The 27,023-nt window shown below is 43.2% G+C and overlaps 1 protein-coding gene across 3 annotated transcripts in view; it reads left to right on the top strand.

Moving 5' to 3' along the window:
* Window positions 1-27,023, top strand: part of Prickle1 (prickle planar cell polarity protein 1) — a 103,602-nt gene that overhangs the window by 766 nt on the left and 75,813 nt on the right. Inside the window, exon 1 of one of the 3 annotated variants that reach the window (XM_029569190.1) lies at window positions 610-627. The exons of 1 other annotated variant lie outside the window; for it this stretch is intronic. The gene's annotated coding sequence lies outside the window, so the exon portion shown is untranslated. Of the gene's footprint in view, window positions 1-609; window positions 628-692; window positions 709-27,023 lie in introns of those variants that run through there. One more of the 3 variants, XM_008844860.3, reaches the window with a different exon arrangement.

The following is a 27,023-nucleotide window of genomic DNA, read 5'->3' as shown; positions in this document are numbered from 1 at the left end:
GGGGCCGCGGGGAGCCGGACGCGCGGGCCCGGGTGCTGCTCGGCAGCCGGGATGCGCGGGTCCCCACGGCCCCGAGGCCCGCTGCGCGGTCCGGCGCCCGTGATGCTCGGCAGCCGGCATCGCCTGTCACCCACTGGCGTCCGCGGGGAGACTGGGCCCCCCGCGCGCCCTGGCGAGGCAGCCGCACACTTCCCTGCGTGGGGAGGGGAGGGAGCCCGCAGCACGCGCGTGGCGGAGAAGGGGAGCCGCGGCTTCCCGGCGGCAGGCAGCAAAAGTTGAAGAAACTAGGCGTGTTAATAATTAGCAGCGGGACTCGGGATGCGGCAAAGAGCTGCTGAGTTTTCATTGCCCTCTAAGAAAAACACACGGCATCGCCAAGGACTGCTGGCAGGGCCGTGTTATTTTGGGGACTTTGGGAAAATGGTCCACAGATTGCGCGCAGGAGACTGGAGGAAGGGGAGGTACCGCGAGGTCGCGGGGACGCTGGGCACCACCCCGGGCTCCAGCCGGCGCTGCAGGACCGGATTCTCCAGCCAGGCGCTCTGTGTTGCCGGTTTTAAAACGCCGTCCGAGGCAGAACCGCAGCCACGAACGGGAAGAACGCGCCACGAACCGGCCGAAAGGACCGTATGTAAAAAAGCTTGCCTCTGTGCAGAGCTCAAGTGCGCTTGTGCTGTAAAAGGGGACGCCACGTTTGTGGCTCTTAGGGTAGGTTTTATGGATGACAAATTACATCTGATGGAACTGTATCTCCTATCTGTCCTTGCGCAGTTCTGTCTGCCGCCTGGTTTTGATCAGCACTTGGAAAGGCGGGGTCTGCGCCGATGTTATATAATTGACATGGTTCACCAGCAGGTATTTTTTAACGTGTTTTGGGAGTGAAGGGAACTTCCATCTGTCTCTTCAGACAGGCCCAAGGTGTAGACTGTTGAGGATCCCTAATGTTTGCCCAAGTCTAGCTCCAGATGTGTGAACTCAGCTGTTGCCTGTCACTTAGGTGACAACTGGCCTTTTTCCTTCTAAGCCTTTGCTGTCTCCATTACCCTCAGTGACGTGTCGGTGTTCCTGGGCCTTCTATAACAAGAGTGAGGCTGTGCCCCTTGGGAGAAGGCAGCTTTGTTAACCATCCCCAACAATACCTCTGTTTGTAGACTAGGAGGGGAAAGAAAAAATACCTCTGACAGCAAGATAGATACATTTTGAATTGAGCACCAACTTAATCTAAAAATTGTTTTAATCAAGACAGCTCCCTAACAATGATGCAATGTTTATCAAGCCCTTTTCTCTAGAACAATATTTACTCCCACCAGGGGATTTAAAACTTAAACAGCAGCCATTTATCTTGTTGTCTGGTGGACCTGGGTTCATTTTGCCTCCAGTGTGATCCCAACCTAGGTGGCAGGACTTGGCTGGGGCAAGAATCTGTCACTGTAACCAGCAGGGTCTGAAGAAAGCAAAATACAGCACCTGCTGGTACCAGACGGTTCTAAATGCCATCAACTGGAGAGTCAGGAAACACAGAAGGAGATATTTTACAAGCTCGGCCTGAATTGTTTATACGAAGGATTTAAAGGTTAACAGTGCATGTGCTGTACAGAAAGCGCTGGAAATAAATGGATGTTACCCTTAAGAGTTATCACATTTACTGCAGAACTGAAAAAAAAAAAAAACTCTAATAAGTCATAGCTAATGTGAATGAATTACTCATGCTTCTAAATAAGCCTTAAAAAGAAAGGGAGGGCTGGGCATGGTGGCGCAGGCCTTTAATCCCAGCACTTTGGAGGCAGAGGCAGGCGGATCTCAGTGAGTTCAAGGCCAGCCTGGTCTACATAGTGAGTTCCAGGACAGCTGGGGCTACAGGGAGACCCTGCCTCAAAAAGAGAGAGAGAGAGAGAGAGAGAAACTGAATTGTGCACAACGAGACTAATATGAGTTTAGAAATTGATATGGGCTTAGAAATTTAGTTTTTCCATCCTTAATTTGGTACTAATTGGAGAGTTACCACTGAGTGAGCCTGTTGATTCATAGATTTTTTTTAAGTGTTGTATTTTTATTAAGTGGCAGATACAATCAGTTCTGCCAGTAATACCAATTTAAAAGGTTGACTCTGTTTTCTATAACTAAGGTCTGTGGGCCCCTCATTCATCTCTGCAGTAAAGGGGGTTGTAATGAATCCATTTGGGCTGTGAAAGGAAAACCCAATATAAGCTAGAAAGAAAGAGAACTCTTGTGGTTAACAGCTGGACTGCAACAGAGCTGTCCCTAATATTCTCTTAGGTTAACTCTGAAAAGACCAGAAGAGAATTAAAATTTACAGTTTCCTTAAGGGTTTTCAAAAGTAAGCCGACATACAAGTTTAAAAATATCATTGTGAGATAATCTCTTTAAACTCCACAGTTGTTTGTCAGTGGAATATGAATGGTGGAGTTCTGTGCCTCCTCTCAATGCTGGGCACCTGACTCCACCACTGGGATACACTGAGTGAGTGACATTTCCAATACTCATGACATGGAAAAGAATCTATAAATTATTTTCCAGTAGGAACTCTGAATAGCTTCCCTATATCTCAGTGACACTTGTCCTTTACTTGAATTTTAATCACAGCAGCTAATTTCCTGGATAAAGTAGTTTTAAATGAGTACATCTTTCATTTTAAAAAAGAAATAAAGCTTTAAAATGGGGGCTAGAGAGATGGCTCGGCCATTAAAAACACTGGATGCTCTTGCAGAGGACCCAGGTTTGGTTCCCAGCACCCACATGGTAGCTAACAACAGTCTATAACTCCAGTTCCCAGTTCCAGGAGATCTGACGCCCTCTTCTGCTCTGTAGGTATTGCATACATGGTGCATTTACATACAGACGCATATACATAAAATAAAAATAAATATTTTAAAGTCAAAATGAGGGGCTGGAGCAGTGGCTCAGTTGGTAAAGTGCTTGTTCTGCAAGCATGAGCACCTGAGTTCAGATCTCCAGGACCCATGTAAAAAGTGCAGTGTGGTCAGCCCTTGGGGAGTGGGTAGGACAAGAGGATCCCTTGAGCTCTTTGGCCAATAGTGAGTTCTAGGTTCAATGAAAGACCCTGTCTCAAAAAATAAGGTAGAAAACCATAAAAGAAGATACCCAACATCAACCTCTGACTTCCATGACACGCACGCACGCATGCCCGCACGCGTGCAGGCGTCACACAATGATTCTTGTGTGTGCATAGAAATGCTAATGATGTCATTTGACCAGGATAGACTCCTCCTCCTCAGAAAAATAGCTCTCTGGGTTTCTCCATGTTATGTATGTAAAACAACATTCATTCAACTCATTTCTTTTTTTAGATTTTTAAAAAAATTTTTATGTGTATGAGTGTATTGTCTGCATGTATATAAGTACACCCATGCCATGCAGTGTTCGAGGAGGTCAGAAGAGGGTGTCCCATTCCTCTGGAACTGGAGTTGCAGATGGTTGTTAGCTGCCATGTAGGTGCTGGGAATCGAACCCAGGTCCTCTGCAAGAGCAGTCAGTGCTCTTAACCACTGAGCCATCTCTCCAGCCCCACATTGTTTAGCTCTTATTAGTGTAAGAATATTGAAATTGCTTAAATCCAGGTGTTAACATCCTATAATAAAGAAGAATTAGAGAGTGAATGAGTTGTTTCTTGGTGGGTGGGAGGGTGGGTGCATGTTCTAAGGGACCATTTTCTCCTGGCCATAGGGTAAAGGATTACAGAGTTCCACACTAAATGCTTTTAGAAAGTGGGTATGGACAGATGAGTTGGGAGGAAGAAAGCAGTTATCTGTGGGCCAAGCCCTGCATTGCTATAGTTCTTCAAACCTCAGCAAGTGGAGTCAGTGTTCCCAGCAGAGTGCCAGGGACCAGGATGGCCTGGGCAGCATAGCAGCCCTGCCCCTTAACTCCTCCCTTTGAACAAATGAGAATGTCGTCCCTCAGCACTCCAGTAACCAACAGATATACCTCCTTGTTTATAGTGGTGCTGAGCAGAAGTAGTAGAGGCAGCTCCTGCTGTGGGCTGTGGAGTGAGCATCCAGGAGCAGTAGGAAAGACCGGCCTGACTCCACGTGGGCAATCCCGGCAAGCTTGTTTCCCTTTGACCCTCTCTCCTGAGGAGGGATGGTAGGAAGAGACCTGCTTTACGACTTGGAGCATGCTGATGTCGTGACACTTCTGGCACACAGATACGACAGAATAATCAGATCTTCTCTGTGTGCCATGACATGGTTTTTCCACGAGCTGTTCCTGAGCCGCTGGTCTTGGGCACCAGCTGTTTCCAGTTACTAGAGGGGTTCAGGCCTCTCAGAGAGTAATAATTCTTCCCATGTCTATGGTCTGTGTACTTGTTTAGACTAAACTAAGTACTCTTGGTCACTTTTGAAGGGACCTCTCTAGGAACAAGGATGATGGCACCACCAGGACTAATGAGACCCTTCCACATTCATTTTCCTGTAAAATTGGTATGTTTAAAAATAAAAATGCCAGGTAGGCAGCAGCCGGTGCAAACATTTTAAAACCTAGAGCTACCAGTGAGCAATTAGCTGTCGTTTGCTTTTACTTAATACCCATCTCCAAGTCTTTTATCAAGTGATCCTAAAAATCAGCTGGCTGATGAAACTGAGGTTGCCTTTTTCTTCTTGGGGCAACTACTTGGGAGACATGTCTTTCGTTTCTAGCACATTACATATGCCTCAGGAAAAAGCTAGGGCTATGTTATTTCACTTGTCCTGAAGCCACAGGCCCCTCAGAGCTCCATCCCATTTGTGGATTTATAGTTCTATCGGCTTCTCCGTGTTCTTCTCTTCTCATTGGGCATTTGGAGAGGAAGATTTGTCACTAGTGTGGAAGTTCTGTGGAGAGACGCCCCCAGTGGTTGACCTCTCCTCCCAGGGCTCTTGTTGTTCTTTGATGGAGGCATTGAGCCCAGGGCTCACAATTATGGTCTTTGACTTTGGTAACAATTCTGTTTGAAATGTTTCCAATTACACATAAGATTGGCCCCACGTAGCAGCTGCATGCCAAAAAGCATTTCCAAGTGTGTTCCAAGAATCAGGCTGTGATTGCTTTTAATTTACATAAAGGCTATTTGGTTTCCTGTGATGTTTTTTATAACCACCTTTTCCTCCATTTGTGTTGCCTTTTCCAAAAAAAAAAAAAGGCCCAATACAAAGTAGCCACCACTTAATATGATATAACATTGTTGGCCCTGCTTTTCTAGGGTGCCATTTGCTTTAAGCAAACACCAGGAACTTAAAGGGATCTTAAAGGAACACAGTGTGCCATTATGGGAGTTTCTCTAAAGAAGAGACAGGGAAAGGTCATCTGATACCACAATGTACGTAGCTAATGTTTTCAAGTTTCCTCCTCTCCTCTATAAGGACCCATCATAATCATCCGAATCATTGCCATTTATTCAGAGTATCCTATTTTTCTTTTTGAAGGGCCATGAAAAAATGGTTGGGCATGGGTAGTACATGCCTTTAATCCCAGTATTCTAGAGATAGGGGCAGGCGGATCTCCGTGATAGAGACCAGTCTGGTGGACATAGTGAGTTCCAGGCTAGTTGGGGCTACAGGGAGACCCTATCTCAAAAAAACAAAACAACCCGCCCCCAAACCCCACTAAAATGATAGAGAGAAATTCAAAAGAACATTCTTAAAACAAATGAGGAAAACGGCAAATAATTTCCCCATTCTACAGGAACTAAATCTTCCAAATCTACCTCTTCTGGGAGCCTGAAAGTTTTTAGCACAGTGGCAGCTCAGATTTTTTAATAGCTAGCAGATATATTTGACTTACTAAATTTGAAAGTAAGAAAATATACACTCTCAGGACTTGGTATATGTGGAGTGGTGGTATTGGACTGGGGGGCTCTGTTTCCAGGAATGTTTTCTGTCCCCCCTGAAACACAACGCCCACAGCCAGAGGGGATCCGGTGGGTGAGGTGCTGGGATGGTCCTCAAGAAGGTGTTTTCACACAGGCCCTTTCAGTGCTGGCAGGAGCATCCCGGAGAATATAGTGCTTCTTTGGGTTCAACAGTGGTTGACTTGCATAAGTGCCAAAACCTCTTCTGGCTCTTTAGAACAATTTCCACCATGCAATAAATAGTGCCATTTAGTCCAGATTTGTAAATGCCATGTTTCTTGTAGCCCCTGTAGAGACAGGGATCACTGAATCCTGGAGGTTAGGTTACCACCTCCATCCCAAGTGTGACCAGTAACCAGTACTAAGGGGGTCTTTCATCAAAATAAGGGAAGGTATGAGGTTAGTAGAGCAGGAGACTCTGAGGAAACACCCAGAAGCCAGTACTTGGGGGCTTTCTTTTCATCCCCTGTGTCCTTGGATACTGCCTTTCAGTTAAACAGACCTCCTTGGAGGACATTTGTTCAGCTAGAGGTAAAGCAAGGTTCATGTTACTGTACCAGCTGAGCACCCAGCCTGACAGACACACCCACCACACCCAGGCCCCTTGCTTCTGGGACCAAACCCACATTAGCTACTGCTGAGCTAGAACATCTGTTAGAATCTTTTTCTATACAAGCCAGTTCCTCTGGCCTCATTAAAATATTCTGCACACACACACACACACACACATACACACACACACACACACGTGCAAATACATAGCAGCTTAACGATAGCAATAGTAAAGAATTAAAAGTAAACTGATTTAAGCAGCTGTGTTAATTTCACTGAGGGCATTTGTATTTTTTTGTATTTCATTGACAAGCAGATAACCTGAGAGTCATTTGAAGAAATTCATAATTTGTTAGCTGTAATTGGTATTTCCACTTACTCGATTTTTATGCTTGAATAATCCAAATTCCTTGTTTTGAATCTTAAAAGAAACTAGATAATATGGCACTTGGAGCCGGGCATGGTGACACACACCTTTAGTCCCAGCACTCGGGAGGTCGAGGCAGGTGGTTCTCTGTGAGTTCAAGGGCAGCCTGGTCTACATAGTGAGTTCCAGGCCAGCTGGGGCTACAGGGAAAACCCTGTCTCAAAAAAAAAAAAAAGGTACTTAGTTTTGTTTAAAAGACTTTCCAAACCATTTAGCGGACTGTTAGATTTTGTGTAAGAAGATCACCGTGCCTGAATGCTGAAGTAGTAGTTCTAGGCTGTGTCAAAAGAAATGGCATTTTAAATTCTTCTGCGACTATGTAATTAATAAATATGTTCACTGCTTGAAGAATATGAAGGTTACATAATTTTTTTGAAAAAGATAAAATGAAGTCTGAATTGCATAGAGCTGCAGATGTTTCTTATAGAAAGCGCAGATGTGTTCTGGGAATTCTGAACAACGCTCTGTGCTTAACTTTGTTCATATGAGGCTCAGATGAGTCATTTCACTGAGTGGTCTCCGCACCCATTTACACACAAGTCTGGGAGAGGAGCTGAAGGGCTGGCTTGCGCCTCCTCTCATTCTGGATGCTTTTGTTATGTTTCTGTGAATGGGGAGGGGGTGTAAAATAGAGATGTTTCACTTAACTCTATGTGTTTCCTTTGTAGGCCTTCTGTAAGTTTAACCAGCTAGGCAGGCTAATAGCCAACTCCATGTCCTTCAGTCCAGCCAAATGTGTGAAAAGCAGGCCAGCTTTCCCCATTTTGAAGGACTAGAAGTGTATTTTCTTAACCTTCTTCTGAATTTTAAGGAATAAACCAGGAAAATCTCTCTTTTTTTCTCCCCTTCCTGATCCATGGAAACTGAAATTTCTAGTCCTTGCAGAGGTGGGGAGAAACCAGGCTGGGCAGTGCTGTCAGGCTGTGGGCACCTTGAGCAGTTGACTGGCTGCACAGAGGAGACCCAGGCTACCATGGTGTATGCTGGCTCTACTGGTTGTTTTCTGTTTGTACCACCTGTAGTCACTGGCTTTTTAACCTCGTTTCAGTAACTTTTAACAGAATATTTTGTCTGTTTATCCTGTTGTTTTTTGAGCAGGGATTCTAGAACAGACAGTTGTGAGATCACAACACTGCAGAAAAAGACAGAAGGTTTTGTTGTTGTTGTTGTTTTATTCTATTTTACTTTTTTATTATTTTTATTGTATGTGTATGTGTGTTTTGCCTGCATGTAGGTAAGTGCACCTGTGTCGTGCAATGCCCACAGAGGATGGAAGAGGCCATTGGATCCCCTGGAACTGGAGTTACAGACAGTTGTTAGCTGTCATGTGGGTGCTGGGATTCGAACCTGGGTCTTCTGCAAGAACAGCCAGTGTTCTTAACCACTGAGCCATCTCTCCAGCCCCTCTCTGTAGTCTTTTTATGAAAAATCATAAAAATGGGATGTAGAACAATAGCTGTGTGATTTTCAGTCAATTTCTTGGCTTCTCTGAGCTTCAGTTTTCTCCTCTCTAAAAATGGAAGAATTGGGGCTGGCAGTGGTAATGCATGACTTTAATCCCAGCACTGGGAGGCAGAGGCAGGCGGGTCTCTGTGAGTTCTAGGCCAGCCTGGTCTACATAGTGAGTTCCAGGCCAGCTGGGACTACAGGGAGATCCTGTCTCAAAAAGACCAAAAAAAAAGAATTGGGTAGATGGGTACAAGGGATTTAATCAAACACCTGTGGAACCTTTTCAAAGGACAAATAATGCAGAAATTTGAATACAGTGGGGTGGGGGTGGGGTTCCTGGGTACTGGGTGTTGAACTCAGGAGAGACTTTGTGGGCTGAGCACCCGCTCTGCCTCTGAAGCACACTGCAGCCCTCCTGTGGAATCTCAGCCCCTCCAGGGATTCCCCTGCACAGCTGGGGTGGAGCCACTGAATTAGACAATGCTGAAGATTTCCGGCCTGTCCTAAAGCTGTGTTTCTAATCCTGCAAGGCTGAACTCAGTGCTTTCGGACCTTTTCTTCTGTCCTCCCTGCTTGCTGCTTTCTCGCTCTGTCTTCCCCGTTCTTCCCGTTTCCCTCCCTCCTCTTTTGCTCATTCATTCTGAGCGGCTGTTTTCATTCTTCATATTGCTGTCAAAGGGCAGTGGATGTCACTGAGCCTAGTTCAGGCAGGATCTCTGCTCTTCACATTGTAGATAGTGATTCGTGCTGGGCGGGAACCATATTTACTCTCTGTGGTATATCAGATGCCTAGCACAGTGCCTGCCACTCACTGGCCCCAGCAAATACAGAAGCCCACAAAGTCAAGGAGCTTTGTGAAAATACAATGCCAGTTATGCTTTCAAATATTATATTCAATCTATTTTTTGTTAACACCTTTTAGGTAAACTATCTCTAACTTCAAAAATAATTAACATAATGTTCACTAACTAAGCTGAAAAATAATATAATAAATGCATTATTTTCCTTATTTTTCTGTATACTTACCATACTCCATAGTATATTTATTTTAATTTTTTTTCCAGATTAACAGTTGGTCCATTGCTTTAAACTTGGAAGTACTTCACCTGAAAAGGTGTCTCGAGACTGGGGAAAAAAATTGTACCTTTTTCCAAAGCACAGTGTTTCTTAAAAGTGAAATTAACACTCTTGGAAAATAACTTTGCCCTAATGCTCCTTACATTTTGAGTTTCTATAGTTGTTTAATAAACAAATTTCAGATTTTCATGGTCATGCGAAATACATCAATTTATGAAATATTGCCCAACTAAATCACTATAAAAATTTCAAAACTTACCTGGCAATATGAACTAATTATAATCTCACTCCTACTTTTAAATACTTTGCACTATAAGATCAGAAAATTTTAACTAGAGCTTTAGTAACACAGATCCTTAATGTGTATGTGTAGATTGTTTCAACAGTAGAAATACTGATTGCTATTCTATTTTTTTAAGTTTCTTTATTCTTTTCGATTATGTGTATCTAAGGGGGGAGGTTATGTGCTTATGCAAATACAGTGCCTGCATATTCTACAAGAGGTATCAGATCCCTTTGGAGCTGGAGTTACTGGCAGTTGTGAGAGGTCCTACGTGGTCCTGGAAACCGAACTCAGCTTCTCTGAAAGAGCTGTGTACTTTCTTACTGATGATTCCCATTTCCTTGGACTAGTGAACTAATCTTTAAACTAGCTAATTATAGTTATTTTGTAGCCGGCAATGTTTCATCCTTTTGCAGACATAATTCCACATCATAATCTTTCGTAACATGAAGTTCTTTAAAACTATTCAAGCTCATACATGTTTTTGTTACAGACACCATAGACTATATTCAATATCCATAAAATAAAATAAATACACTCAGTTTTCACTTTCCTCCCAATTAAGATAATGGATCTGAAATTTTTCTTATGCAGCATGGGGAAACTCTTGAGTATGTCCTTTTGTGGAAACTGATTAACAGACATTGCTGCTTTTCTTTTTTTCTTTGAGATTTTGAGAGCTGTTCATTGTTGTAGAAATGCTCAGACTACACAGAGTACAAGAACTTAACTCTTGCCAGGCATGGAGGTGCATGCCTTTAAGCCCAGCACTCAGGAGGCAGAGGCAGACTGATCTCTGTGAAATTGAGGCCAGCCCAGTCAAGTCCCAGGCCAGCTGGGGCTACAGGGTAACCCTTTCTAAATAAAGCAACAAAAATAACTTACTCCAGACTGTGGGACATGTCCCTAGCAAGCGTAAGGCCCTGGGTTCTCTCTCTAACACCATAAATAAATAAATAGTGGTGAGCATTAGTAGTTCTGTGTCTACGTAGCTCAATAAAAAAGAGAATGCTTGGTACTCCTCTAATTTCCTAGATGTTGAATTATTTGAATGTTGAGAAGGTTTGAACTTGTTTGCTGTTTTTAATTTAATTGTTTTGATTTTTAAAAGGCTTTAAAATTCATCATTCTAATGTCTGGCTAGCCATCCAGCTTCCCTTGGACTTTGTGTGTAGTTATGACCGGTCACAAAGCTGTTTTGGCACCAGTTTCCCTTTGTCTGCACATTGCCAAATCAAATATCCAGGGCCTCCAAGTGGAAACGTCTACCTGAATTATCTGCTTAGATTGTTTGCACTGTGTAGCAGAAAGCTCTCACTTTCAGGCGTTCTGTGAAGAGGTACTGGTGAGGCATTGTGCTCAAGAAAAAAAGCTAAGCCATGGCTAAACAGAATTGAAGGATCACTGGAGATTGATTGAGGGCTGGTTCAAAGTATAGCATAGACCTTAATATGCTGTTTTATGTCCTCAAGTTTCACAGCTAATTCCCATGTTTGTGCTGGATTCCCAACTCCTATAAGAGGACTCATAGGATCAAGGCTTGTTGCACTGTTTAGGTTTCTGCTCAAGTTACCTATCAGGAAGGTGTTCCTGATCTGGCTTTGTGGTTTAGAGCATCCCTGCTTTACCCAGTGCCATCGCCACGTCCCAGCCTTGACTCATCTCCACATTCCCATCACTGCCTGCCAGATACCCAGCTGTAACTACTCCTCCACGAAGATGTCCCCCCTGCTTTCTTGCCTGCTGCCCTGTCCCAGCTCTTAGAGCAGTGCACGGCACATAGTAGATTGATATGAACATAGCAACTCTGCGCTGTAGTACAGCAATATGCAGTGTGGGAAAAGAAGCTTTATTACAATCTCATTCTGATACTAAGGCGGTGAAGTTAGCAAATGATGCCCTCATTTTACAGAGCAGCCACTTGTGGGCCATCTTAATGTTATTGATAAGATAAAGAGAGAAGCCTGAATTGTGTCTCTTCTGAGATTCTTTTTGTTTGGGGTGTTTTGTTTTTGCAGATTCCCTCTTTGAGTAAAGCTAGAGAAAGGTCCGAGTCAAGGACAGAGGCTGAGCATGCCTCCTCCTTTTCTTCCCCCACCCCCCAGTGCTAATGAACTGTAGTCATACCAGTGGAATTCCATCCTAATAGAAGGTGGAGTATCTGCAGGGAGGGAACTCCGTATCATGCACCATGCTACATGGTTAAAACAAAAATATAAGAAGCATCTTCAGACAGACTTTGGGGTTGCCCAAGGATATCAGGCTGTCATTTACTCCTGAAATCCTCTGATCTAAATTCCAGGGTTGAAAAGCTAATCCTCTGAGTGATTCCAACCAGATTGCTAGGAATCCGAGTTACTTGAGATGATTATTTTGGTGTCTCAGGTTCCAGGGCCTAATTGGCAGTGGATCGGCTTTCCCATTAAGAAGCCAAGCTGACTTATTTGTCCAGAAATGATCATGTTTTAATTTGGGGGATCTTACTATGGTGTAAGACTAATACCTCCCAAGTACACCAAGTGCTTTACGATTCATCTCCTGTATCTTTGCTCTGTCTCTGTGTGGCGGCCTAACCAAGGTTATCCAGTTTACTGATGAGAAATCCACTTTAGGTCAAGATACAGGCTGCTGAGAGCTCTGGCTTGACAGCCCCTAAATAAAAGCAAGGAGAGAAAGGAAGCAGGCCCAGTTGCTGACCTGTAACTGGTTGAAGCTTTCCTAAGCATTGCTATGTTTACTTATTTTCTATATATCACATGCTTTTAGATAACTGTGGACTTTCTTACTAACTTCATGACTGGGACGAGTCATTTAGTTCTCTGGACTCTTTAACTCATTATGCTTCCATATCCTCAGTTATAAAGTGAAGGTCATGGTGGCATTTTTAGCTCAAAATTTATTTGATTCTAAAACACCAGACTTGGGGGCCGGACGTTAGGGGCAGAGAAGTAGCTGATATGAAATGGTACTGTGGGTATTGCCTTCATCATCACTGCTTGACCTGACTAGAATTACTGAAGAGTCACTGAAAAATATTCATGTTAGTCAGGTTCATCTCTGGCTTTATTCATTCTTTTAAGTTTTTTTAGATTTAATTTATTTTTATGTGTATGAGTATTTTGCCTGCATGCATGTGAGTGCACCCATGCAGGCAGTGCTTGCAGAGGCCAGTAGAGACTATCAGATCCCTGGAACTAAACTTATAGATGGTTGTTAGCCACCATGTGGGTGCTATGAACTGAATGTGGTTCCTCTGCAAGAGCAGCCAGTGCTCTTAGCTGCTGAGTCATCTCTCCAGCCCCTCATCCTTTCTTTCTTTTTTTTTTTTTTAGAAAAAATAGAGGCTTTTTTTTTTGCTTTTGAGAATCTTAAGATTTGGGTACATCAATTTTTGGCCAGCACTTAGGAGGCAGAGACAGGCAGATCTCTGTGAGTGCCAAGCCAGCCAGGACTATATAGTGAGACCCTTGTCTCAAAACAATATAAAACATCAATTTCTGCAGAGGGTGGGGATCACAACCCAGAATAGAAAAAAATAATTAACACTAAGCCACACAGCAGAGCCCAGAGAATAAATGCTTATAATTCACCAGGTGTTCTTTGGGGTGGGCTGGGGCCATTGAGACAGGGTCTCCCTGAAGCTCCAGCTGGCTAAAACTCACTATGTAGACCAGGCTGGTCTCTATTTCACAGAGATCCACCTGCCTCTGCCTCCCTAATGCTGGCATTAGAGGTGTGTGCCAGCACACCCGGCTACTGGGTGTTTCTTAATTGAAGCTTTAGTGGTTCTTCATTGTGGCCAGTTCAAAATCCAGCAATTGCTATGTTTTGAAGACCTCAGAGAATATATACTTCCCAGATCCAAATTAATATTAGGACCCTGCCAGGAGACACACCAGTTTTAATATTAATAACAATATTAAAAGTTACTAACCTGATATAGTTACAACATCCTTATCTTCATTGTAAAGATTATAAACATGAAGATTGTGTAATGCATAGGGGATGTGGAAAGTTTTAAACACGGAATTCTGAGTGCTCTGTTCACCCCGGTTTGTAATAGACACTATAGTAATAGTGACTGTGTTTAAAATGTGTGTGTCCAGTGACAAAATTCAAGCTCACTGGGGAGGTTTACAGAGGTTTGCTAGAAAATAATACCATGTGAGTTGATTCCTGATACTTTTAAGAACCCTACTAGTGGTCTCATTTTTCACAGATGAATTGGGCAAATTCAGAGTGTGCAATAAAGTCCCTTCTGTGTTAAGGGACTGGTACATGTTGCATATGTCATCAGACCCAGCTGAGCATTCCTTCTGGTAGCATTGAAATTAGTTGAACCATTAACTTTTCAGCAAATCCTAAGGACCTCAGATGTCCATCACATTCTAATGAGTTTGAGCTCAGTGGCAAGCCCACACTGGGAAACATGAGATCTTGTCCACGAAGGTCACATTTCTGAATTGTTCCAATCAGCACAGCACTGCGCTGTGGTGTGTCCCAGCAGGATCCTAAGTGACTTCGAAGTGCTGTGCGATAGGAAGGACTAGATAGATGTGACATTAATAATCACCAGTTTGAATCTGGGTCACCTCAGCCATGACTCGCAGATCAAACACCGCCCCACAGTAACAAGTGTGTGAAATTGCTACAGGAAGACGCGGGGTTTCTTAATGACAACTTTGTGGCCTTCTCGGTGCTGTTAGGAGCCAAATGGAAATCAAGTTGCCTATGCCCTCAGTCTGGAGGCCAGCCCTCCAGGGTACCGCTGGCATACTTTCCCCTCTGGGGAAGGTCACAGTGGCTTCTGTTGTTCTAGCTCCTAACATGGCCACCCAGATCATTTCATCTTTCCCTGGCCATTTATTCACTTTGAAGTGATGATAAGCTGCTTTCCATACCCCTGTCTTCTTTCTCTTCCCTGAAAAGTAAAAAGAGATAATGTTCACATATTCATGTTTGCTATTTAATATTAAACCCAGCCAAGCTTATTTCAACTGGGGGACATGGGTTTCCTCATAACGTGCCTCTCTGTTGAATGTCTGCATTGTGCCAGGCATGGGGTTAGGCTGTAGGAGTACAAACAGGCAAGAGTGGTCGTCTTGAAAGAGCTCACTGTTGGTGGAGAATGAAGGCAGTGAGCACTTCTAAAAGCAGGAGTAGAGAAATATGGCACAAAGGTGAAGCCAGAGGCCATTTGTCCTCCCTGGATTGTGATGGAAAGCTTCAGGAAGAGATGCTTGAGCTGGGTCTGAGGGATGACTAGGAGTTGGTCAAGCCATTAGAACTGGAGAATGGGTCATCCTAGATATGAGGCAGTGTACGGAGACGTGCGTGATGTCCGTGAGCCGCAAGCCTTTCTGTGTGGTTGAGACATTTCATTCTGCTCTTCCTCCGGGGCTTGTTCTCTTACAAAACCTTGCCTTCGGTCAGCAGTAAGAGACAAGTGGACAGCTTTCATTGGGCTTCTCTTCTTATGTGGCCGCCCTTAAGCTTCTGAAGGAGAGCTCCGAATTCCCCCTTACATGCTGAGTCTACCTGGCCTTCCTATTCAGTATTCACACATGTGTATTTCCACTGCTCTTCAGTACAGTGCAAACATGTTTACACTTCAGCCCATTGCCAGGTGTGTGTGCCTCAGGTGTTGGACAGCCTCGTGGGATGCAGGCTGCATTTCCACAGCCCTTGCTTTAGTACTGGAGAGTCCGAGGAAGCTAATAGTTAGGGAGAAGCTTGACTGTCACCAAGGGGCCCCCAGATGTGTTCTACTCTGTGGTCTTCTCTGTTGTGTTCTAACAAAAAGTTTTTGAAGCTTAAAAATGACTTAGCCCAGTGTAGTGGCTCACACCTTTCATCTCAGCACCCAGGAGGCAGAGGTAGGTAGAGCTCTGGGAGTTCAAGGCCTACCTGATCTAGAGTGTTCCAGACCAGCCAGAGCTACAAAGTGAGACTCTGTCTAAAAAAAGAGAAAAAAATCGCCAAATAAAAATGGCATACAATAGACTACATACAATAGGAAATGAACAGCAGCTTTCTTCACCTTTTTTTTTTTTTTTTTTGAGACAGGGTCTCACTATGTAGTTCTGACTGTCCTGGAACTCACTATGTAAACCATGCTGGCCTCAGACTCACAGAGCTTCTCCCTGCTTCTTCCACCTGTGTCTTTTTTTTTGGTCTTTTTGAGACAGGGTCTTCCTGTAGCCCCAGCTGTCCTGGAACTCACTATGTAGACCAGGCTGGCCTTGAACTCACAGAGATCTGCCTGCCTCTGCCTCCCAAGTGCTGGGATTAAAGGCGTGTGAGAGTAAAGTCCTTTTAAAAGTGTGCTTCAGCTAAAAAATATAGATATACTTTCATTTAAAAGCAAATCGTGTCTGTTATTGTTTCGTGTATATGAGTGTTTTGCCTGCATGTATGTAAGTGCAGCTGTGTGTGCAGTGCCAGGGAGGCCAGAAGAGGGCATCAGATCCCCTGGAACTGGAGTTATTGATGGCTGTTAGCCAATTTGTGGGTGCTAGCAACTGAACCTTGGTCCTGGGCAAGAGCAGCCTGTGCTCTTAAGGGCTGAGCTGTGTCTCCAGCCTGTTTTTAAAGCTGAACTCACTCACTAGCAAGTCCTGGTTCTCCAGTGAGGGAATATTAAGTTTTTGGTTTGACATTTTAGAATCTCTGCTGTGTAGTTTCACTGAGCAGTCGGTGTGTTTTCAGGCAGTCTGGCATGTGACAAATGTTTTGTAACATATGTGGCTGAACATGCCAATTTCAAAGAACTTTACAGGCCTTAATTAATTTTCAGAACATCCACATGCACTTTGTTTTATTGATGGGGCCCACAGACAGTGGGGTTAAGATGCATTGTCTGAATTCATCTAGCAAGGTGGTTTTCAAACTTTGGTAGAGTTAGGGGCTTAGCTAAATTCTTTTTACAAACACAAGGCTGTCTGGAGCCCAGCATGTACAGTTGGGCTGCTTTGCTGGGAGGTAGGAAAGGAGTTTCGTGCAGGGCTCCATACTTCCCCAGAAGAAACCCCAACAGATGATGCCCAGTCAAATTTGAGTTTCAGATAAACAATAATTTTTTGATACAAATATGCCCTAACTATTGCATGTTCCTTAAAAAATACTTAGTGTCTCTATGAATTCAAGTTTAATTTGGCACCTTAGGTTTCAGGTGGTGACACTATGCTTGTGGCCATCTTGGGTTTCATGTGGTGATGCTATGCTTATGACCATAGCACCACCCACTCCGCGCCCCTCCCGCCCCCCAGCTTTCTGTCTCCTTCCACACAAGTGAGGTTCCGGCTTGTTGAACACATTTGAAGACCTCAGGCAGGAGCAGTCTCTAGAAATACCAAGAACAAAAGGTCTCTGTCCTAAATATTCCCATTTAGTGAAGATCTTCATTGAAATACACCCATCATTGCACAGTTTTGTTTTCCTTTCTTTTTTCTTGCCATGAAACCCTTAGTATCCCAGTCTTTAACAGTGGCATTTGTTGTCAGCTTTGTATAGAAGCTGATAAGTTCACTCCTAAACGTAAGGAGAACTGGTGGTACGATTGCAACTGCAGGTTGGTTTTATTGAACAAATAAGTAGAAACAGGAATAGGAACTAGAGGTGGGTCTAATGTGCGAGGGGAGAATTAGTGCCCGTGGACTTGTCCTTGTCTTTTGGTCTAGACAGCAAGTACGTCTTTCGCCCTGGCTTGCTGGCAGTGTTGAGTGAGGCAATTCCATTTTCTTGCTCTCATATCTTAACGTAGACTTTGGATGATGTTCTCATTTTTCAAACTAACTGCCACACGGAGTATTTTAATTTGTTCAGCTATTCAGAAGCCACGAAGTTTATGTAGGGGAAAAGAACTCCTTGGTGCCAAAGGGACTTCCTGATTAACTGATACAAATATTTTTAAAATATAGAAGAAACTAAGGACCTTATCCTGGAATTAAAGCAACCCAGACTCCTGGGCTTGATGCTCTGCATGGGTGGCTAGCCAGCTCTGAGAGATTTTGTATTTGTAAAATGTTAGTGGTTTTATTTCTTGGTGACTGTATTTAATGGGTATGATTTAATTCTTTAGGCCTTTCTGTTTTTCCAAAACGTATTTGATAAGCATATTACTTAGAAAACATGAAAAGCAAACTTAGAAATTTAGTTTTTTAATCTACCTATTTATGCTAGAGACGACACCTAGGGCCTCATGCACGCTAGGGACGCACTCTCCCGTTCAGCTTCCACAATCTAAGCCCAGAGACCTACTTTAAACATTCTTATGTTTAAGTGTTCCAAAGTTGTACTTGAAAGTCACTGGGGATGTAGAGAATTTTTTAAATTTGCAAATGTTTATGTGTCTCCCTAGCTTAATCATTATGTGAAACCCACTCAAATTCTTTACACCTAAATTTGATCTCTTATTGATTCACTTGTTCATCACACAGTTTGAAGAGACACAGAGATAGCTCGTCACATCATGGGAGTGGGTGGAAGGAAAGGAAAGAGGGGGTAAAGCGACAACCCGCAATGTCCTTCCTCCAGGCCTTGGCTCTGTAGTGGGTCAGGACCACAAGAAGGAAAACGATAGGGCTCCATGAGCATGTGAACTTCTTATTTATTTTATTTTATATGTGTGTTTTGCCTACATATATGTAAGTGCACCATGGGTGAGTAGTGCCCACAGAGCCCAGAAGAGGGCATCGTATCCCCTGGAACTGGAGTTAACAGATGGTTGGTAGCCACCATGTGGGTACCAGGAACTGAACCCAGGTCCTCTGCAGGAGCTGCCAGTGCTCTTAACCTCTGAGCCATCTCTCCAGCCCCCTCGTGAGCTTTTTGATACTCAGAGATGGTGAGTGATTCTCCAGGCTGACAGCTACCCTTGGAAACCTAAAGACCCAGGACCCGTGAGATTCCTGTAGGGTTCATAGTATAGCACTGTAAAAGCAAGCTCCCATCCGATGACGCACATCTAGATGAAGCCATCAAACCCAGAGCCTATGACCGGTGAGTTCACCTGCTGCTTCGGAGGAAGTCAGCTCCAGGCCTGGCTGCACATGAGGCGAGCGTCTTGCTGGCATCTCATGCAGTCTGGACTTCTGCCAGTGGCCTCCCTTCCATAGGCTGCTTTCAAGGAATTTATTTTTAATCAGATAACAGAATAGACACTACATGGGCATTTGTTTTTGCTTTTTTCCTTCTGTTATCTGCTTTTTTGTATTCCCTTAGAAGAGGAAATAACCTATAATTTTATTTGTAAAATCCTCCTTTCAAAATGCCTTTTACCAGGCTTGACTGTGGCTCAGTGGTGGAGAGCTTCCCAAGCATGCTCAGTGCACTGAGGTTTGATCCCCAGCAGTACCAAAAAGAATTCCTTTTACCGTGTTTGCTTTTGTTTTACTCTGAAACTCACACCAAATCTATAATGTGGAGATGCCCAAAATTTGTGGACTCATTCCTTACCACGATATTAATATGCGGGAATTCTCTCAAAGGGGAGGGAGCTCCGTTTTACTCTGTTGGTGACAGTAGAATGACAGTAGAATTTGTTGGGAAATTTAAGGGGATTTGTGTGATAAAGCCCAAGAGCTTAAAAGACAACTGTTAGAGTTAAAATTAAATTCACACAAACGATTGCATGTTAAACTAAACTGAATTGTTATGACTGTTAACACATAAATACTTGAGAAAATAATCTTCCAAATAAAAAAATAATTAGGTTAGAATAAGGCAAAATCCTCTTTGATTATGTAGACTAAAGGTGTAATTTTCAAGGACTAACTGTGAAACTCTTCACTTCTTAAAATACATATTTGGACTTGAAAATCCACTGAATAAACATAAAAGAACTTTCTTAAGGATTTGTTTTACTTATGAATAAGCTAGGTATTTTCTGGAGAGATAGGCGTACTATTCACAATCGACTAATCACAGTTCTCTGAGTTGTTGAAATCAAATAAATATCTTCATCTGTTAAGCTGTCATATGGAATTTTATCTAAAATGAGTATGAAGCTGTTTCTATTCTTCAGGAATCCTGTGAATTTTATCACAAAAATCTCTTCACAACCCATTTGGAAGACAGTCTCTTAACAACATGCAGTAAAACAAGTGATTTGTGAGTCAAGTAAGGGAAGCGGATCTAATTGAAACAGTCAGGGTGAATCAGGTCCGTGGCCATAGCCACCAGGTGCCTTGGCCCTGCTCCAGTGCAACTGGCCAATGAGCTCATAAGACTAAGACTTGCTTTGCTGTGCTTTTCCTACAAGTTGGCTTGTCCATTAGCACCGAGCCACCTAACAGCACGCTGACACATTGATTCCACATTGATTCACAAAGGAATGCCTTGGGTCACACTGTGACTGGTCAGTAGCAGGTGTCCTCCTCAAAACTCTGATTTCAGAATCTGTACTGTTTGGCTGATGGCACCCACCTTCAGCTGTAACACCCCCGCAGACTTTCAAATGCCATACTGTTCCTCCCAAACATGAAGCTTGGTGGAATGCCGGTTCCGGGGACTGACACCACAGGGGTTAATTTTTCTTGTTTGGCAGGTCCTGTTTAATTGCGCAGATCAGTAAAGGATAGTAAATGACTGCCTTTTACTTTTAGTCTGTGCCTTGCTTTTCCTTTAAGACCTCTGAACAGTGCAGTCCATTCCCTTAATCAACCCCCTTGAGAACATAAGAATGACATCTACTATTATCTAAAACCCAAGCTAATGAATCCAGATATTTATACATAGAATATCCTGAAAATGTTTACAGAAATCTTCCCACATCAAACAGGAAGAAAGGAGGCACTAGGTGGCACTCTTAAACTTCAGATGACCTTTTCTAAACATACAAGACCACCCCCACCCCCAAGTGACTACTTGTTACAAATCAACTTGGACTTGAACTCTGCTTCATAAAAATTGGCAGGGCGTGGTGGCACACGCCTTTAATCCCAGCACTCAGGAGGCAGAGGCAGGCGGATCTCTGTGAGTTCAAGGCCAGCCTGGTCCACATAGTGAGTTCCAGGACAGCTGGGGCTACAGGGAGCCCCTGTCCAAAAAAGACCAAAAAAAAAAAAAAAATTTACAGAGGATGGCATGATAAGAATAGGAGGTAGGAATTGGCTAGGCAGTTAGGGTAAAAAGACCCCAGAGAAAAGTAGCCAGTTTCTTGGCTAAAAGTCAAAATGTCCTTGGGACTGTTAGCAGTATACTCTGTTCCAAGGCCAAAAATGTCAAAAGTATTTGGGAGCTCTTATCTTGTTTGGGGGTCTGAAAAATTCCCTGAATTGACCACTCGGACACTGGGACTCAGGAGAGCTTACCGCTTTATTGAAACCAACCCGCCAGGGACGCAGGCAGGCTCTGGAGCTACATTGGGACCCAGAGTGGAAACGCAGGGCTTTTAAGCACAAAAACTACAGAGCAGGGGATTTCTGTAGAAACCATAAACAGATGTACCAGGAACAGGGAGGGAGTCTGAGGGACACTCTCCTTCAGTCTACCTAAAAGATACTAGGGTTACTAGGGTTACCTCTTCAGAGGGGGAATGTTAGAGTACCCAAAAGCCCCATAAAAATAAATAAATGAAAAGAAGAAAATATTACAGATCTAAGAACAACACAGATTCTGATGTTGCATCATGGAGTTTTATTTTTAAAATTAAAGATGATCCTGTATTAACACAGTATTGGGTCTGTGCTGCACTGATTTTCTCACTGAGTCATTTTAATGCCTTGTTTAGTTTTACATTTAAAAATGTAATCAGAGAGCACTTTTATACATTAAATGCCAAGAGGAAATTATGGTACATCTATAAAGTGGGAAGGTATACAGCTCTTAAGAAATAAAAATATAAAGTACTATGAAAAGATACACAGGGTATATTTAAATGCAAGAGGAACATTATGAAAGAGAATACAAAGAGGTCATTCTTTTGGGAAAATAATATATATTCACATATTCAAGTGTGTGTCTGTGGCAGTCTCTGGAAAATGGAATTAAGGGTTTATTTTTCTTCCTGGTTTTCTTTTTCTTCTTAAAAAATATTTATTATTTTTATGTTATGTGTATGAGTGTATTGTCTGCATGTGTATAAGTGCACTGATGCCATATAATGGCCACAGAGGTCAGAAGAAGGTGTCAGATCCCCTGGAACTGGAGTTACAGATGGTTGTTAGCCACCATGTGGGTGCTGGGAATCGAACCCCGGTCGTCTGGAAAAGCAGTCAGTGCTCCTAACCTCTGGGTCATCTCTCTGATCCCAGTGGTTTTATTTTTCTATTGAAACAGAATGCTGGGCAAAAAATAATATGCAAGGCACGTCATCCCAATTTGGGAGATGGAGGCAAGAGTTAGTCCAGTGTCATCTTCAGCTACATGGCAAGTTCCAAGCGAGCCTGGGCTACAGAAGACCTTGTTTCAAACACTTGGTAAAGTGCTTGCTACACAAGCATGAAGACCTGAGTTTGATCCCAAGAACCCATCAGGGGAATAAAGGCCAGGCAAGGTCATAGATTTGTAATCCCAGTGCTGGGAAGGTGAAGTCAAACAGACCCTGGGGCTCACTGGCCGGCCAGCCTAGCCTTCTGGGAAAACTCTAGGCGAGAGAAAGACCCTGTCTCAGAAAACAAGGTAGGTGATACCTGAGGAACAACACTTGAGGTTGTCTTCTGGCCTCCACAAGCGCACACACACACACACACACCAAAATACATGCACATATCTATTACACACATACATATATATATATATATATGTATATAAAACGCATCTTCACACAGGTCTTCAGCTCTATGGCAATCTTAACAGTGCATGCACTAGTATCACACTGTCTTGCTTGTGCAAGCTGAGTGTCTTGCCCCTGTGCTGTGTTCGGTGCTGTCATGTGTCTGCACATGTCTGCAACTGCAGTATTCAAGAGACGGAGGCAGGAAGACCATGAGTTCAAGGCCACCCTGTGTTATGTACCCTGTCTCAAAACAGCAGGCACAATGTGTCCCACATTTTCCAAAGCTAGTTGGTGATGGTGCTGCACATATTAGCAGACTCTAAGATCTCAAGGCACTGAGATGTTGACCTACATTCTTTCATTCATCTCCAGGTGGGTGCTTATTGGATCATATTCCAGTCACAATAAATGCTTATTGAAGACCAAAGATAAGCAAAGCATACAGTATCAGATTTATAATTGTTGGATTGTCAGGCTAGAGAGATGGCTCGGTGCTTAAGAGCTCATGTCCCTTAAATGGGCATTCCAGAGTGAATAAATAAATCCCACACTCCAGAAGCTCAGGGGAAATCAGTTATTATTTAATACTTTAGGAAATCTATATTCATTTCTCTTTGTGGTAGAATTTATTCTCAATATATAATCTTTATAAGCAAGTAAAGTTTTTACCAGTGTAAAAATATTTACCAATCCTGCCCTTATAAGGCCCTGAAACTGTAAAACTACATAGTTTATAGTGGTTTGGTTTTTTTTGTTTTTGTTTTTGTTTTTTTTCTCGGTCTTTTTGAGACAGTGTCTCCCTGTAGCCCCAGCTGGCCTGGAACTCGCTATTACACCAGTCTGGCCTCGAACTCACAGAGATCTGCCTGCCTATGTCTCCCAAGTGCTGGGATTAAAGGTGTGTGCCACCATGCCCAGCAGAACTGAATTTTTTACACACATCCTCATTTAGTGTTGGTAACTGGTCTGTATGTCAGTTGTCAAAGAAGCCAGTTCCAGATGTCCAAGAGAATCACTGGTAGTCGGTTACTAATTTTTAAAAAGATTTTATTTTTATTTTATGTGTATGTGTATGCACACATGTATGTATGTGTGTGTGCGCGTGCGCACACACACACACACACACACACACACAGAAGTACCCTGAGAGGCCAGAAGATGGTGTTGGATCCTCTAGAGCTGGAGTTAAAGGCAGCTCTAGGGGATCCAACACAGCTCTGGTGAGCCACCCAATGTGGGTGCTGGGAACCGAACTCAGGGCCTTTGCAAGAGCCGCAAGCATTCTTAAAGGCTGATCATTTCTCCAGCCCCTAGTTGCTAAGTATTCATTCCAGAATACAGGCCTGTTTTATATTCATTTTATTTTCAGTTGACATAAAAATTATGCATATTTATGGGGTACAATGTGAACTGTGATACATGAATGTGTAATGTTCAGGGCAAGTGTTATATCTTCTCCAATAGGTCCTTTGTGGTGAAAACATTTTAGGTGGTGCCTTCTAACTCATTTGAAATACAAGGCACATTATTGTTACCTGTATTCAGCCTGTTGTGAGGAGCCAGCAGAACTTATTTCTCCTGTCTGTCAGTAATTTGGGACTGGCTACACACACCCCAGTCCAGGTGATCTTAAGTGTCCAATAAACTGTACCTTTTGCATGGAGCATTTAGGGAATGGTGGGTCACCCCCTCCCCCATCACGTCCCCTGCTGTGTGCCATTGTCCTTAAATGTTTTCTACCACCCAGAGCCTTCTAGGTCAGGAACTTTAGAAAGGACCTATGTATCCAAAATAGAAAGCCATGCTGTCTTCAGCTCCTCGTCTCTCTCCCATGCCTTCAGCCACAGGTTCCATCTGATTTCCCTCTTGGACCTTTCTGAAAACATCATTCCCTTCTTCACAGTCTTCCTCCCAGTTCACTGATCCCACCCCAGTCCCCATCCAGGCTTTTGGCCTGCCTGGCCGCCTTCCCTGTGATTAATCCAAAATGACAGTCCTGCCAGCATTGCCCTGATGATGGAGACCCAAGGCACCTGCTCCACGGCCTCCACCTCCTCCAGGGGTCTCCCCAGCTCTCCCTTGCCCTTCAGCATGTCCCCACACGGGCTGCCTTGCTAGTCTCCATGTGTAGCTCCCTTCATAGGGTACAGACCACACTTTCTCTTCCTTCTCCACTCCCCCAACCCTAGTTGTGCTAGTTAACTTCAACAGAAACCAAACTGGAACACTAGTCCCAATTCCAGCCCTTTTCCGGTGAATAAACTAGTGGCAAAATCAGAGTTCAAAGCAATCCACTTGAGAAAGCTTTACAGGGTAGGCCTGGCCCCACCCTCTGTGCCTTCAGCCAGTCCTTCCTCAGCAAATCCCCTACCCCTACCAGCTTCTCGGGACCAAACACCAGCACTGGTTTCAAAAGGAAAAATAAAGAGGAGGATTAGGAAAGGGAGATGAAGAAAAGCTCTTAGCAAAAGCAGCAAGCCTGTGTAAGTGGGCATCTGTAACAAACACAGAGTCACAGAACAGCAGGGCTCTGTACAAGGAAGACATGTCAACTTTGGTTCTTGGGGGCCATGAACCCCACAAAAGACTCCATTTTTTAAAGATAATTTTTAAAAGTTATGAGATTCTGGAGTGCTGGGATTACAGGTATGTCACACTTCCATGTTCAGCTTCTAATGTGGTTCACAACCAGGAGATACCTTTTAATTGTCATGGCCTCCACAGATGTGACTTTTTCATCATGGTTAATTTAAAATGTTAATATTAAAATTTCCAGTGAGAATTTGTAACACATATTACCCTATAATTAAAAGCTTATTTGGGGGACTGGAGAGATGACTCAGTGGTTAAGAGCACTGACTGCTGTGGTAGAGGACCCAGGTTCAATTCCCAGCACCCACATGGTAGCTACGAACTGTCCTTAACTCCAGTTCCAGGGGAATCTGAAGCCCTCTTCTGACCTCCACGGCATTGCACAACACAGGTGCACTCACATACATGCAGGCAATACACTCATACACATAAAATAAAAATAATAAATGAAATATTTTTTAAAAAAAGCTTATTTGGCACCCTCTAAACAAATGATTTTTAAGTTTAAGTCAAAGTTCTTCAGTAATACTTGGACAGAATAGAGATAATCTTCTATAGTACATGAAACACTTAAACACATGAAACATGATAAAACACACATCCACTAAAGATAAATGCCATCAATTAGTTAGTCTGTGACTACTACAAAATTCGTAAGTTGAAGAGAGTAGAAAAAAATAGTATTCAGGAGAAAAACTTGGGAAAGTTTAGTAGAGCAAAATCACAGAAGTGACTAGGTTTGGCTAGAAAGGTCCTTTCTTAAGGAAAAAAATGCCTGACCACTCCCAACTTATGTTGTGTGCATTTTTAAATTAACTTTTCCGTGATAATACAGCACAGGGAAGGGCTATGAAGGTTACCACTGAGTTTGTATCCCACTGTTGGCTGGGTTTTCACCATCCAGCACATGACGGTTTATTGTTAGGGATAAACATCTCAAGGGTGTTGGTTTGATAAACTCAAACTCAGAGCCACTTCCCTAACAATCTTTCTAATAGCTTCAAAAAGTTTCTGGGACCTGTCTCATTCTACTCTTGGATGGCAACTTGACAGATGCCTTGGGGGAATGAGAAGGATGTAACATCTTCAAAGATTTATAGCATTTCGGGGATTGCAAAGCCTGTAAGACATTTTGGCTCTTTTCAGGCTAGAACTCTATTAATATTTCTGCATTAATGATCAAACTAGCAGCATCATTACCAGAACTTCTTACATGAAGCCGGGACCCTTGACCTGCTATGATTAAGGACTGTTTTTTCTGACTCAGATGAACATCTATACTTGCCTAACCTTCCTTATGAATAGTGGTGGCCACATGCAAGATGACCATCAGTGTTGAGGACAGTGGCTTCAAGATGACCTTCAGCTTTGAGGACACTGGCTTCAGCTGTGGCAAGGCATGAAAGTAACTGCCTAGTTCAGAGCAAAATACACAAGTAGTAAATACTGGCCTTTATTAGAATCTGGATCATATTCCCTCCCTCCCTCCCCACCCCGGTGCTTCCTCTGTGCCTCCCTCCCTCTGTTTTCTTCTGACATAGTTTCACACTAATAAGTAGTAGTGAACAGTAGAAACAGTGTAAGTTCAAACACAGATTTCAGTACTACACATTCCTGAAAATTAAAAGATTTTCCATTTAACTGGATCTAAAATTTTAATTCTTTGCCTTCATTTTGAAGAGCTGGTCTCTGTTTCTTTCTCTTCTGGCCTATTATATAAAGAACCGTCAGCCAGTACACTGATTTTGTGAGGCAATGTCCAGGGAACCTGGGTGTATTTCTTCATTTGCTTATGATTTGTGTTGGGGGTAAAGCCCATACATCAGGGCTGCAAGCTCCACCCCTCTATGTAATGCCCCCCTCTGTGGGACCCCCGATAAACATGGACTTTATCAAGCACATCAAGTAGAATCTGTGTTAGAGCCAAGGGGTAGGTCAGCTACCTGAAAGGAGACCAGCCAGGTTGGATCCCTTAGCATGGAAAAATCTTGAGTGAGTTTTATTTTGGTCCATGTTAATTGCAAAGATAGAGTTAAACAACTTTACAGTTAAAAAA

Source organism: Nannospalax galili, unplaced genomic scaffold, assembly GCF_000622305.1.
Source record: "Nannospalax galili isolate Female #2095 unplaced genomic scaffold, S.galili_v1.0 scaffold1022, whole genome shotgun sequence".
Lineage (NCBI taxonomy): Eukaryota > Metazoa > Chordata > Mammalia > Rodentia > Spalacidae > Nannospalax > Nannospalax galili.
This window is presented reverse-complemented; position numbering and strand designations above follow the sequence as displayed.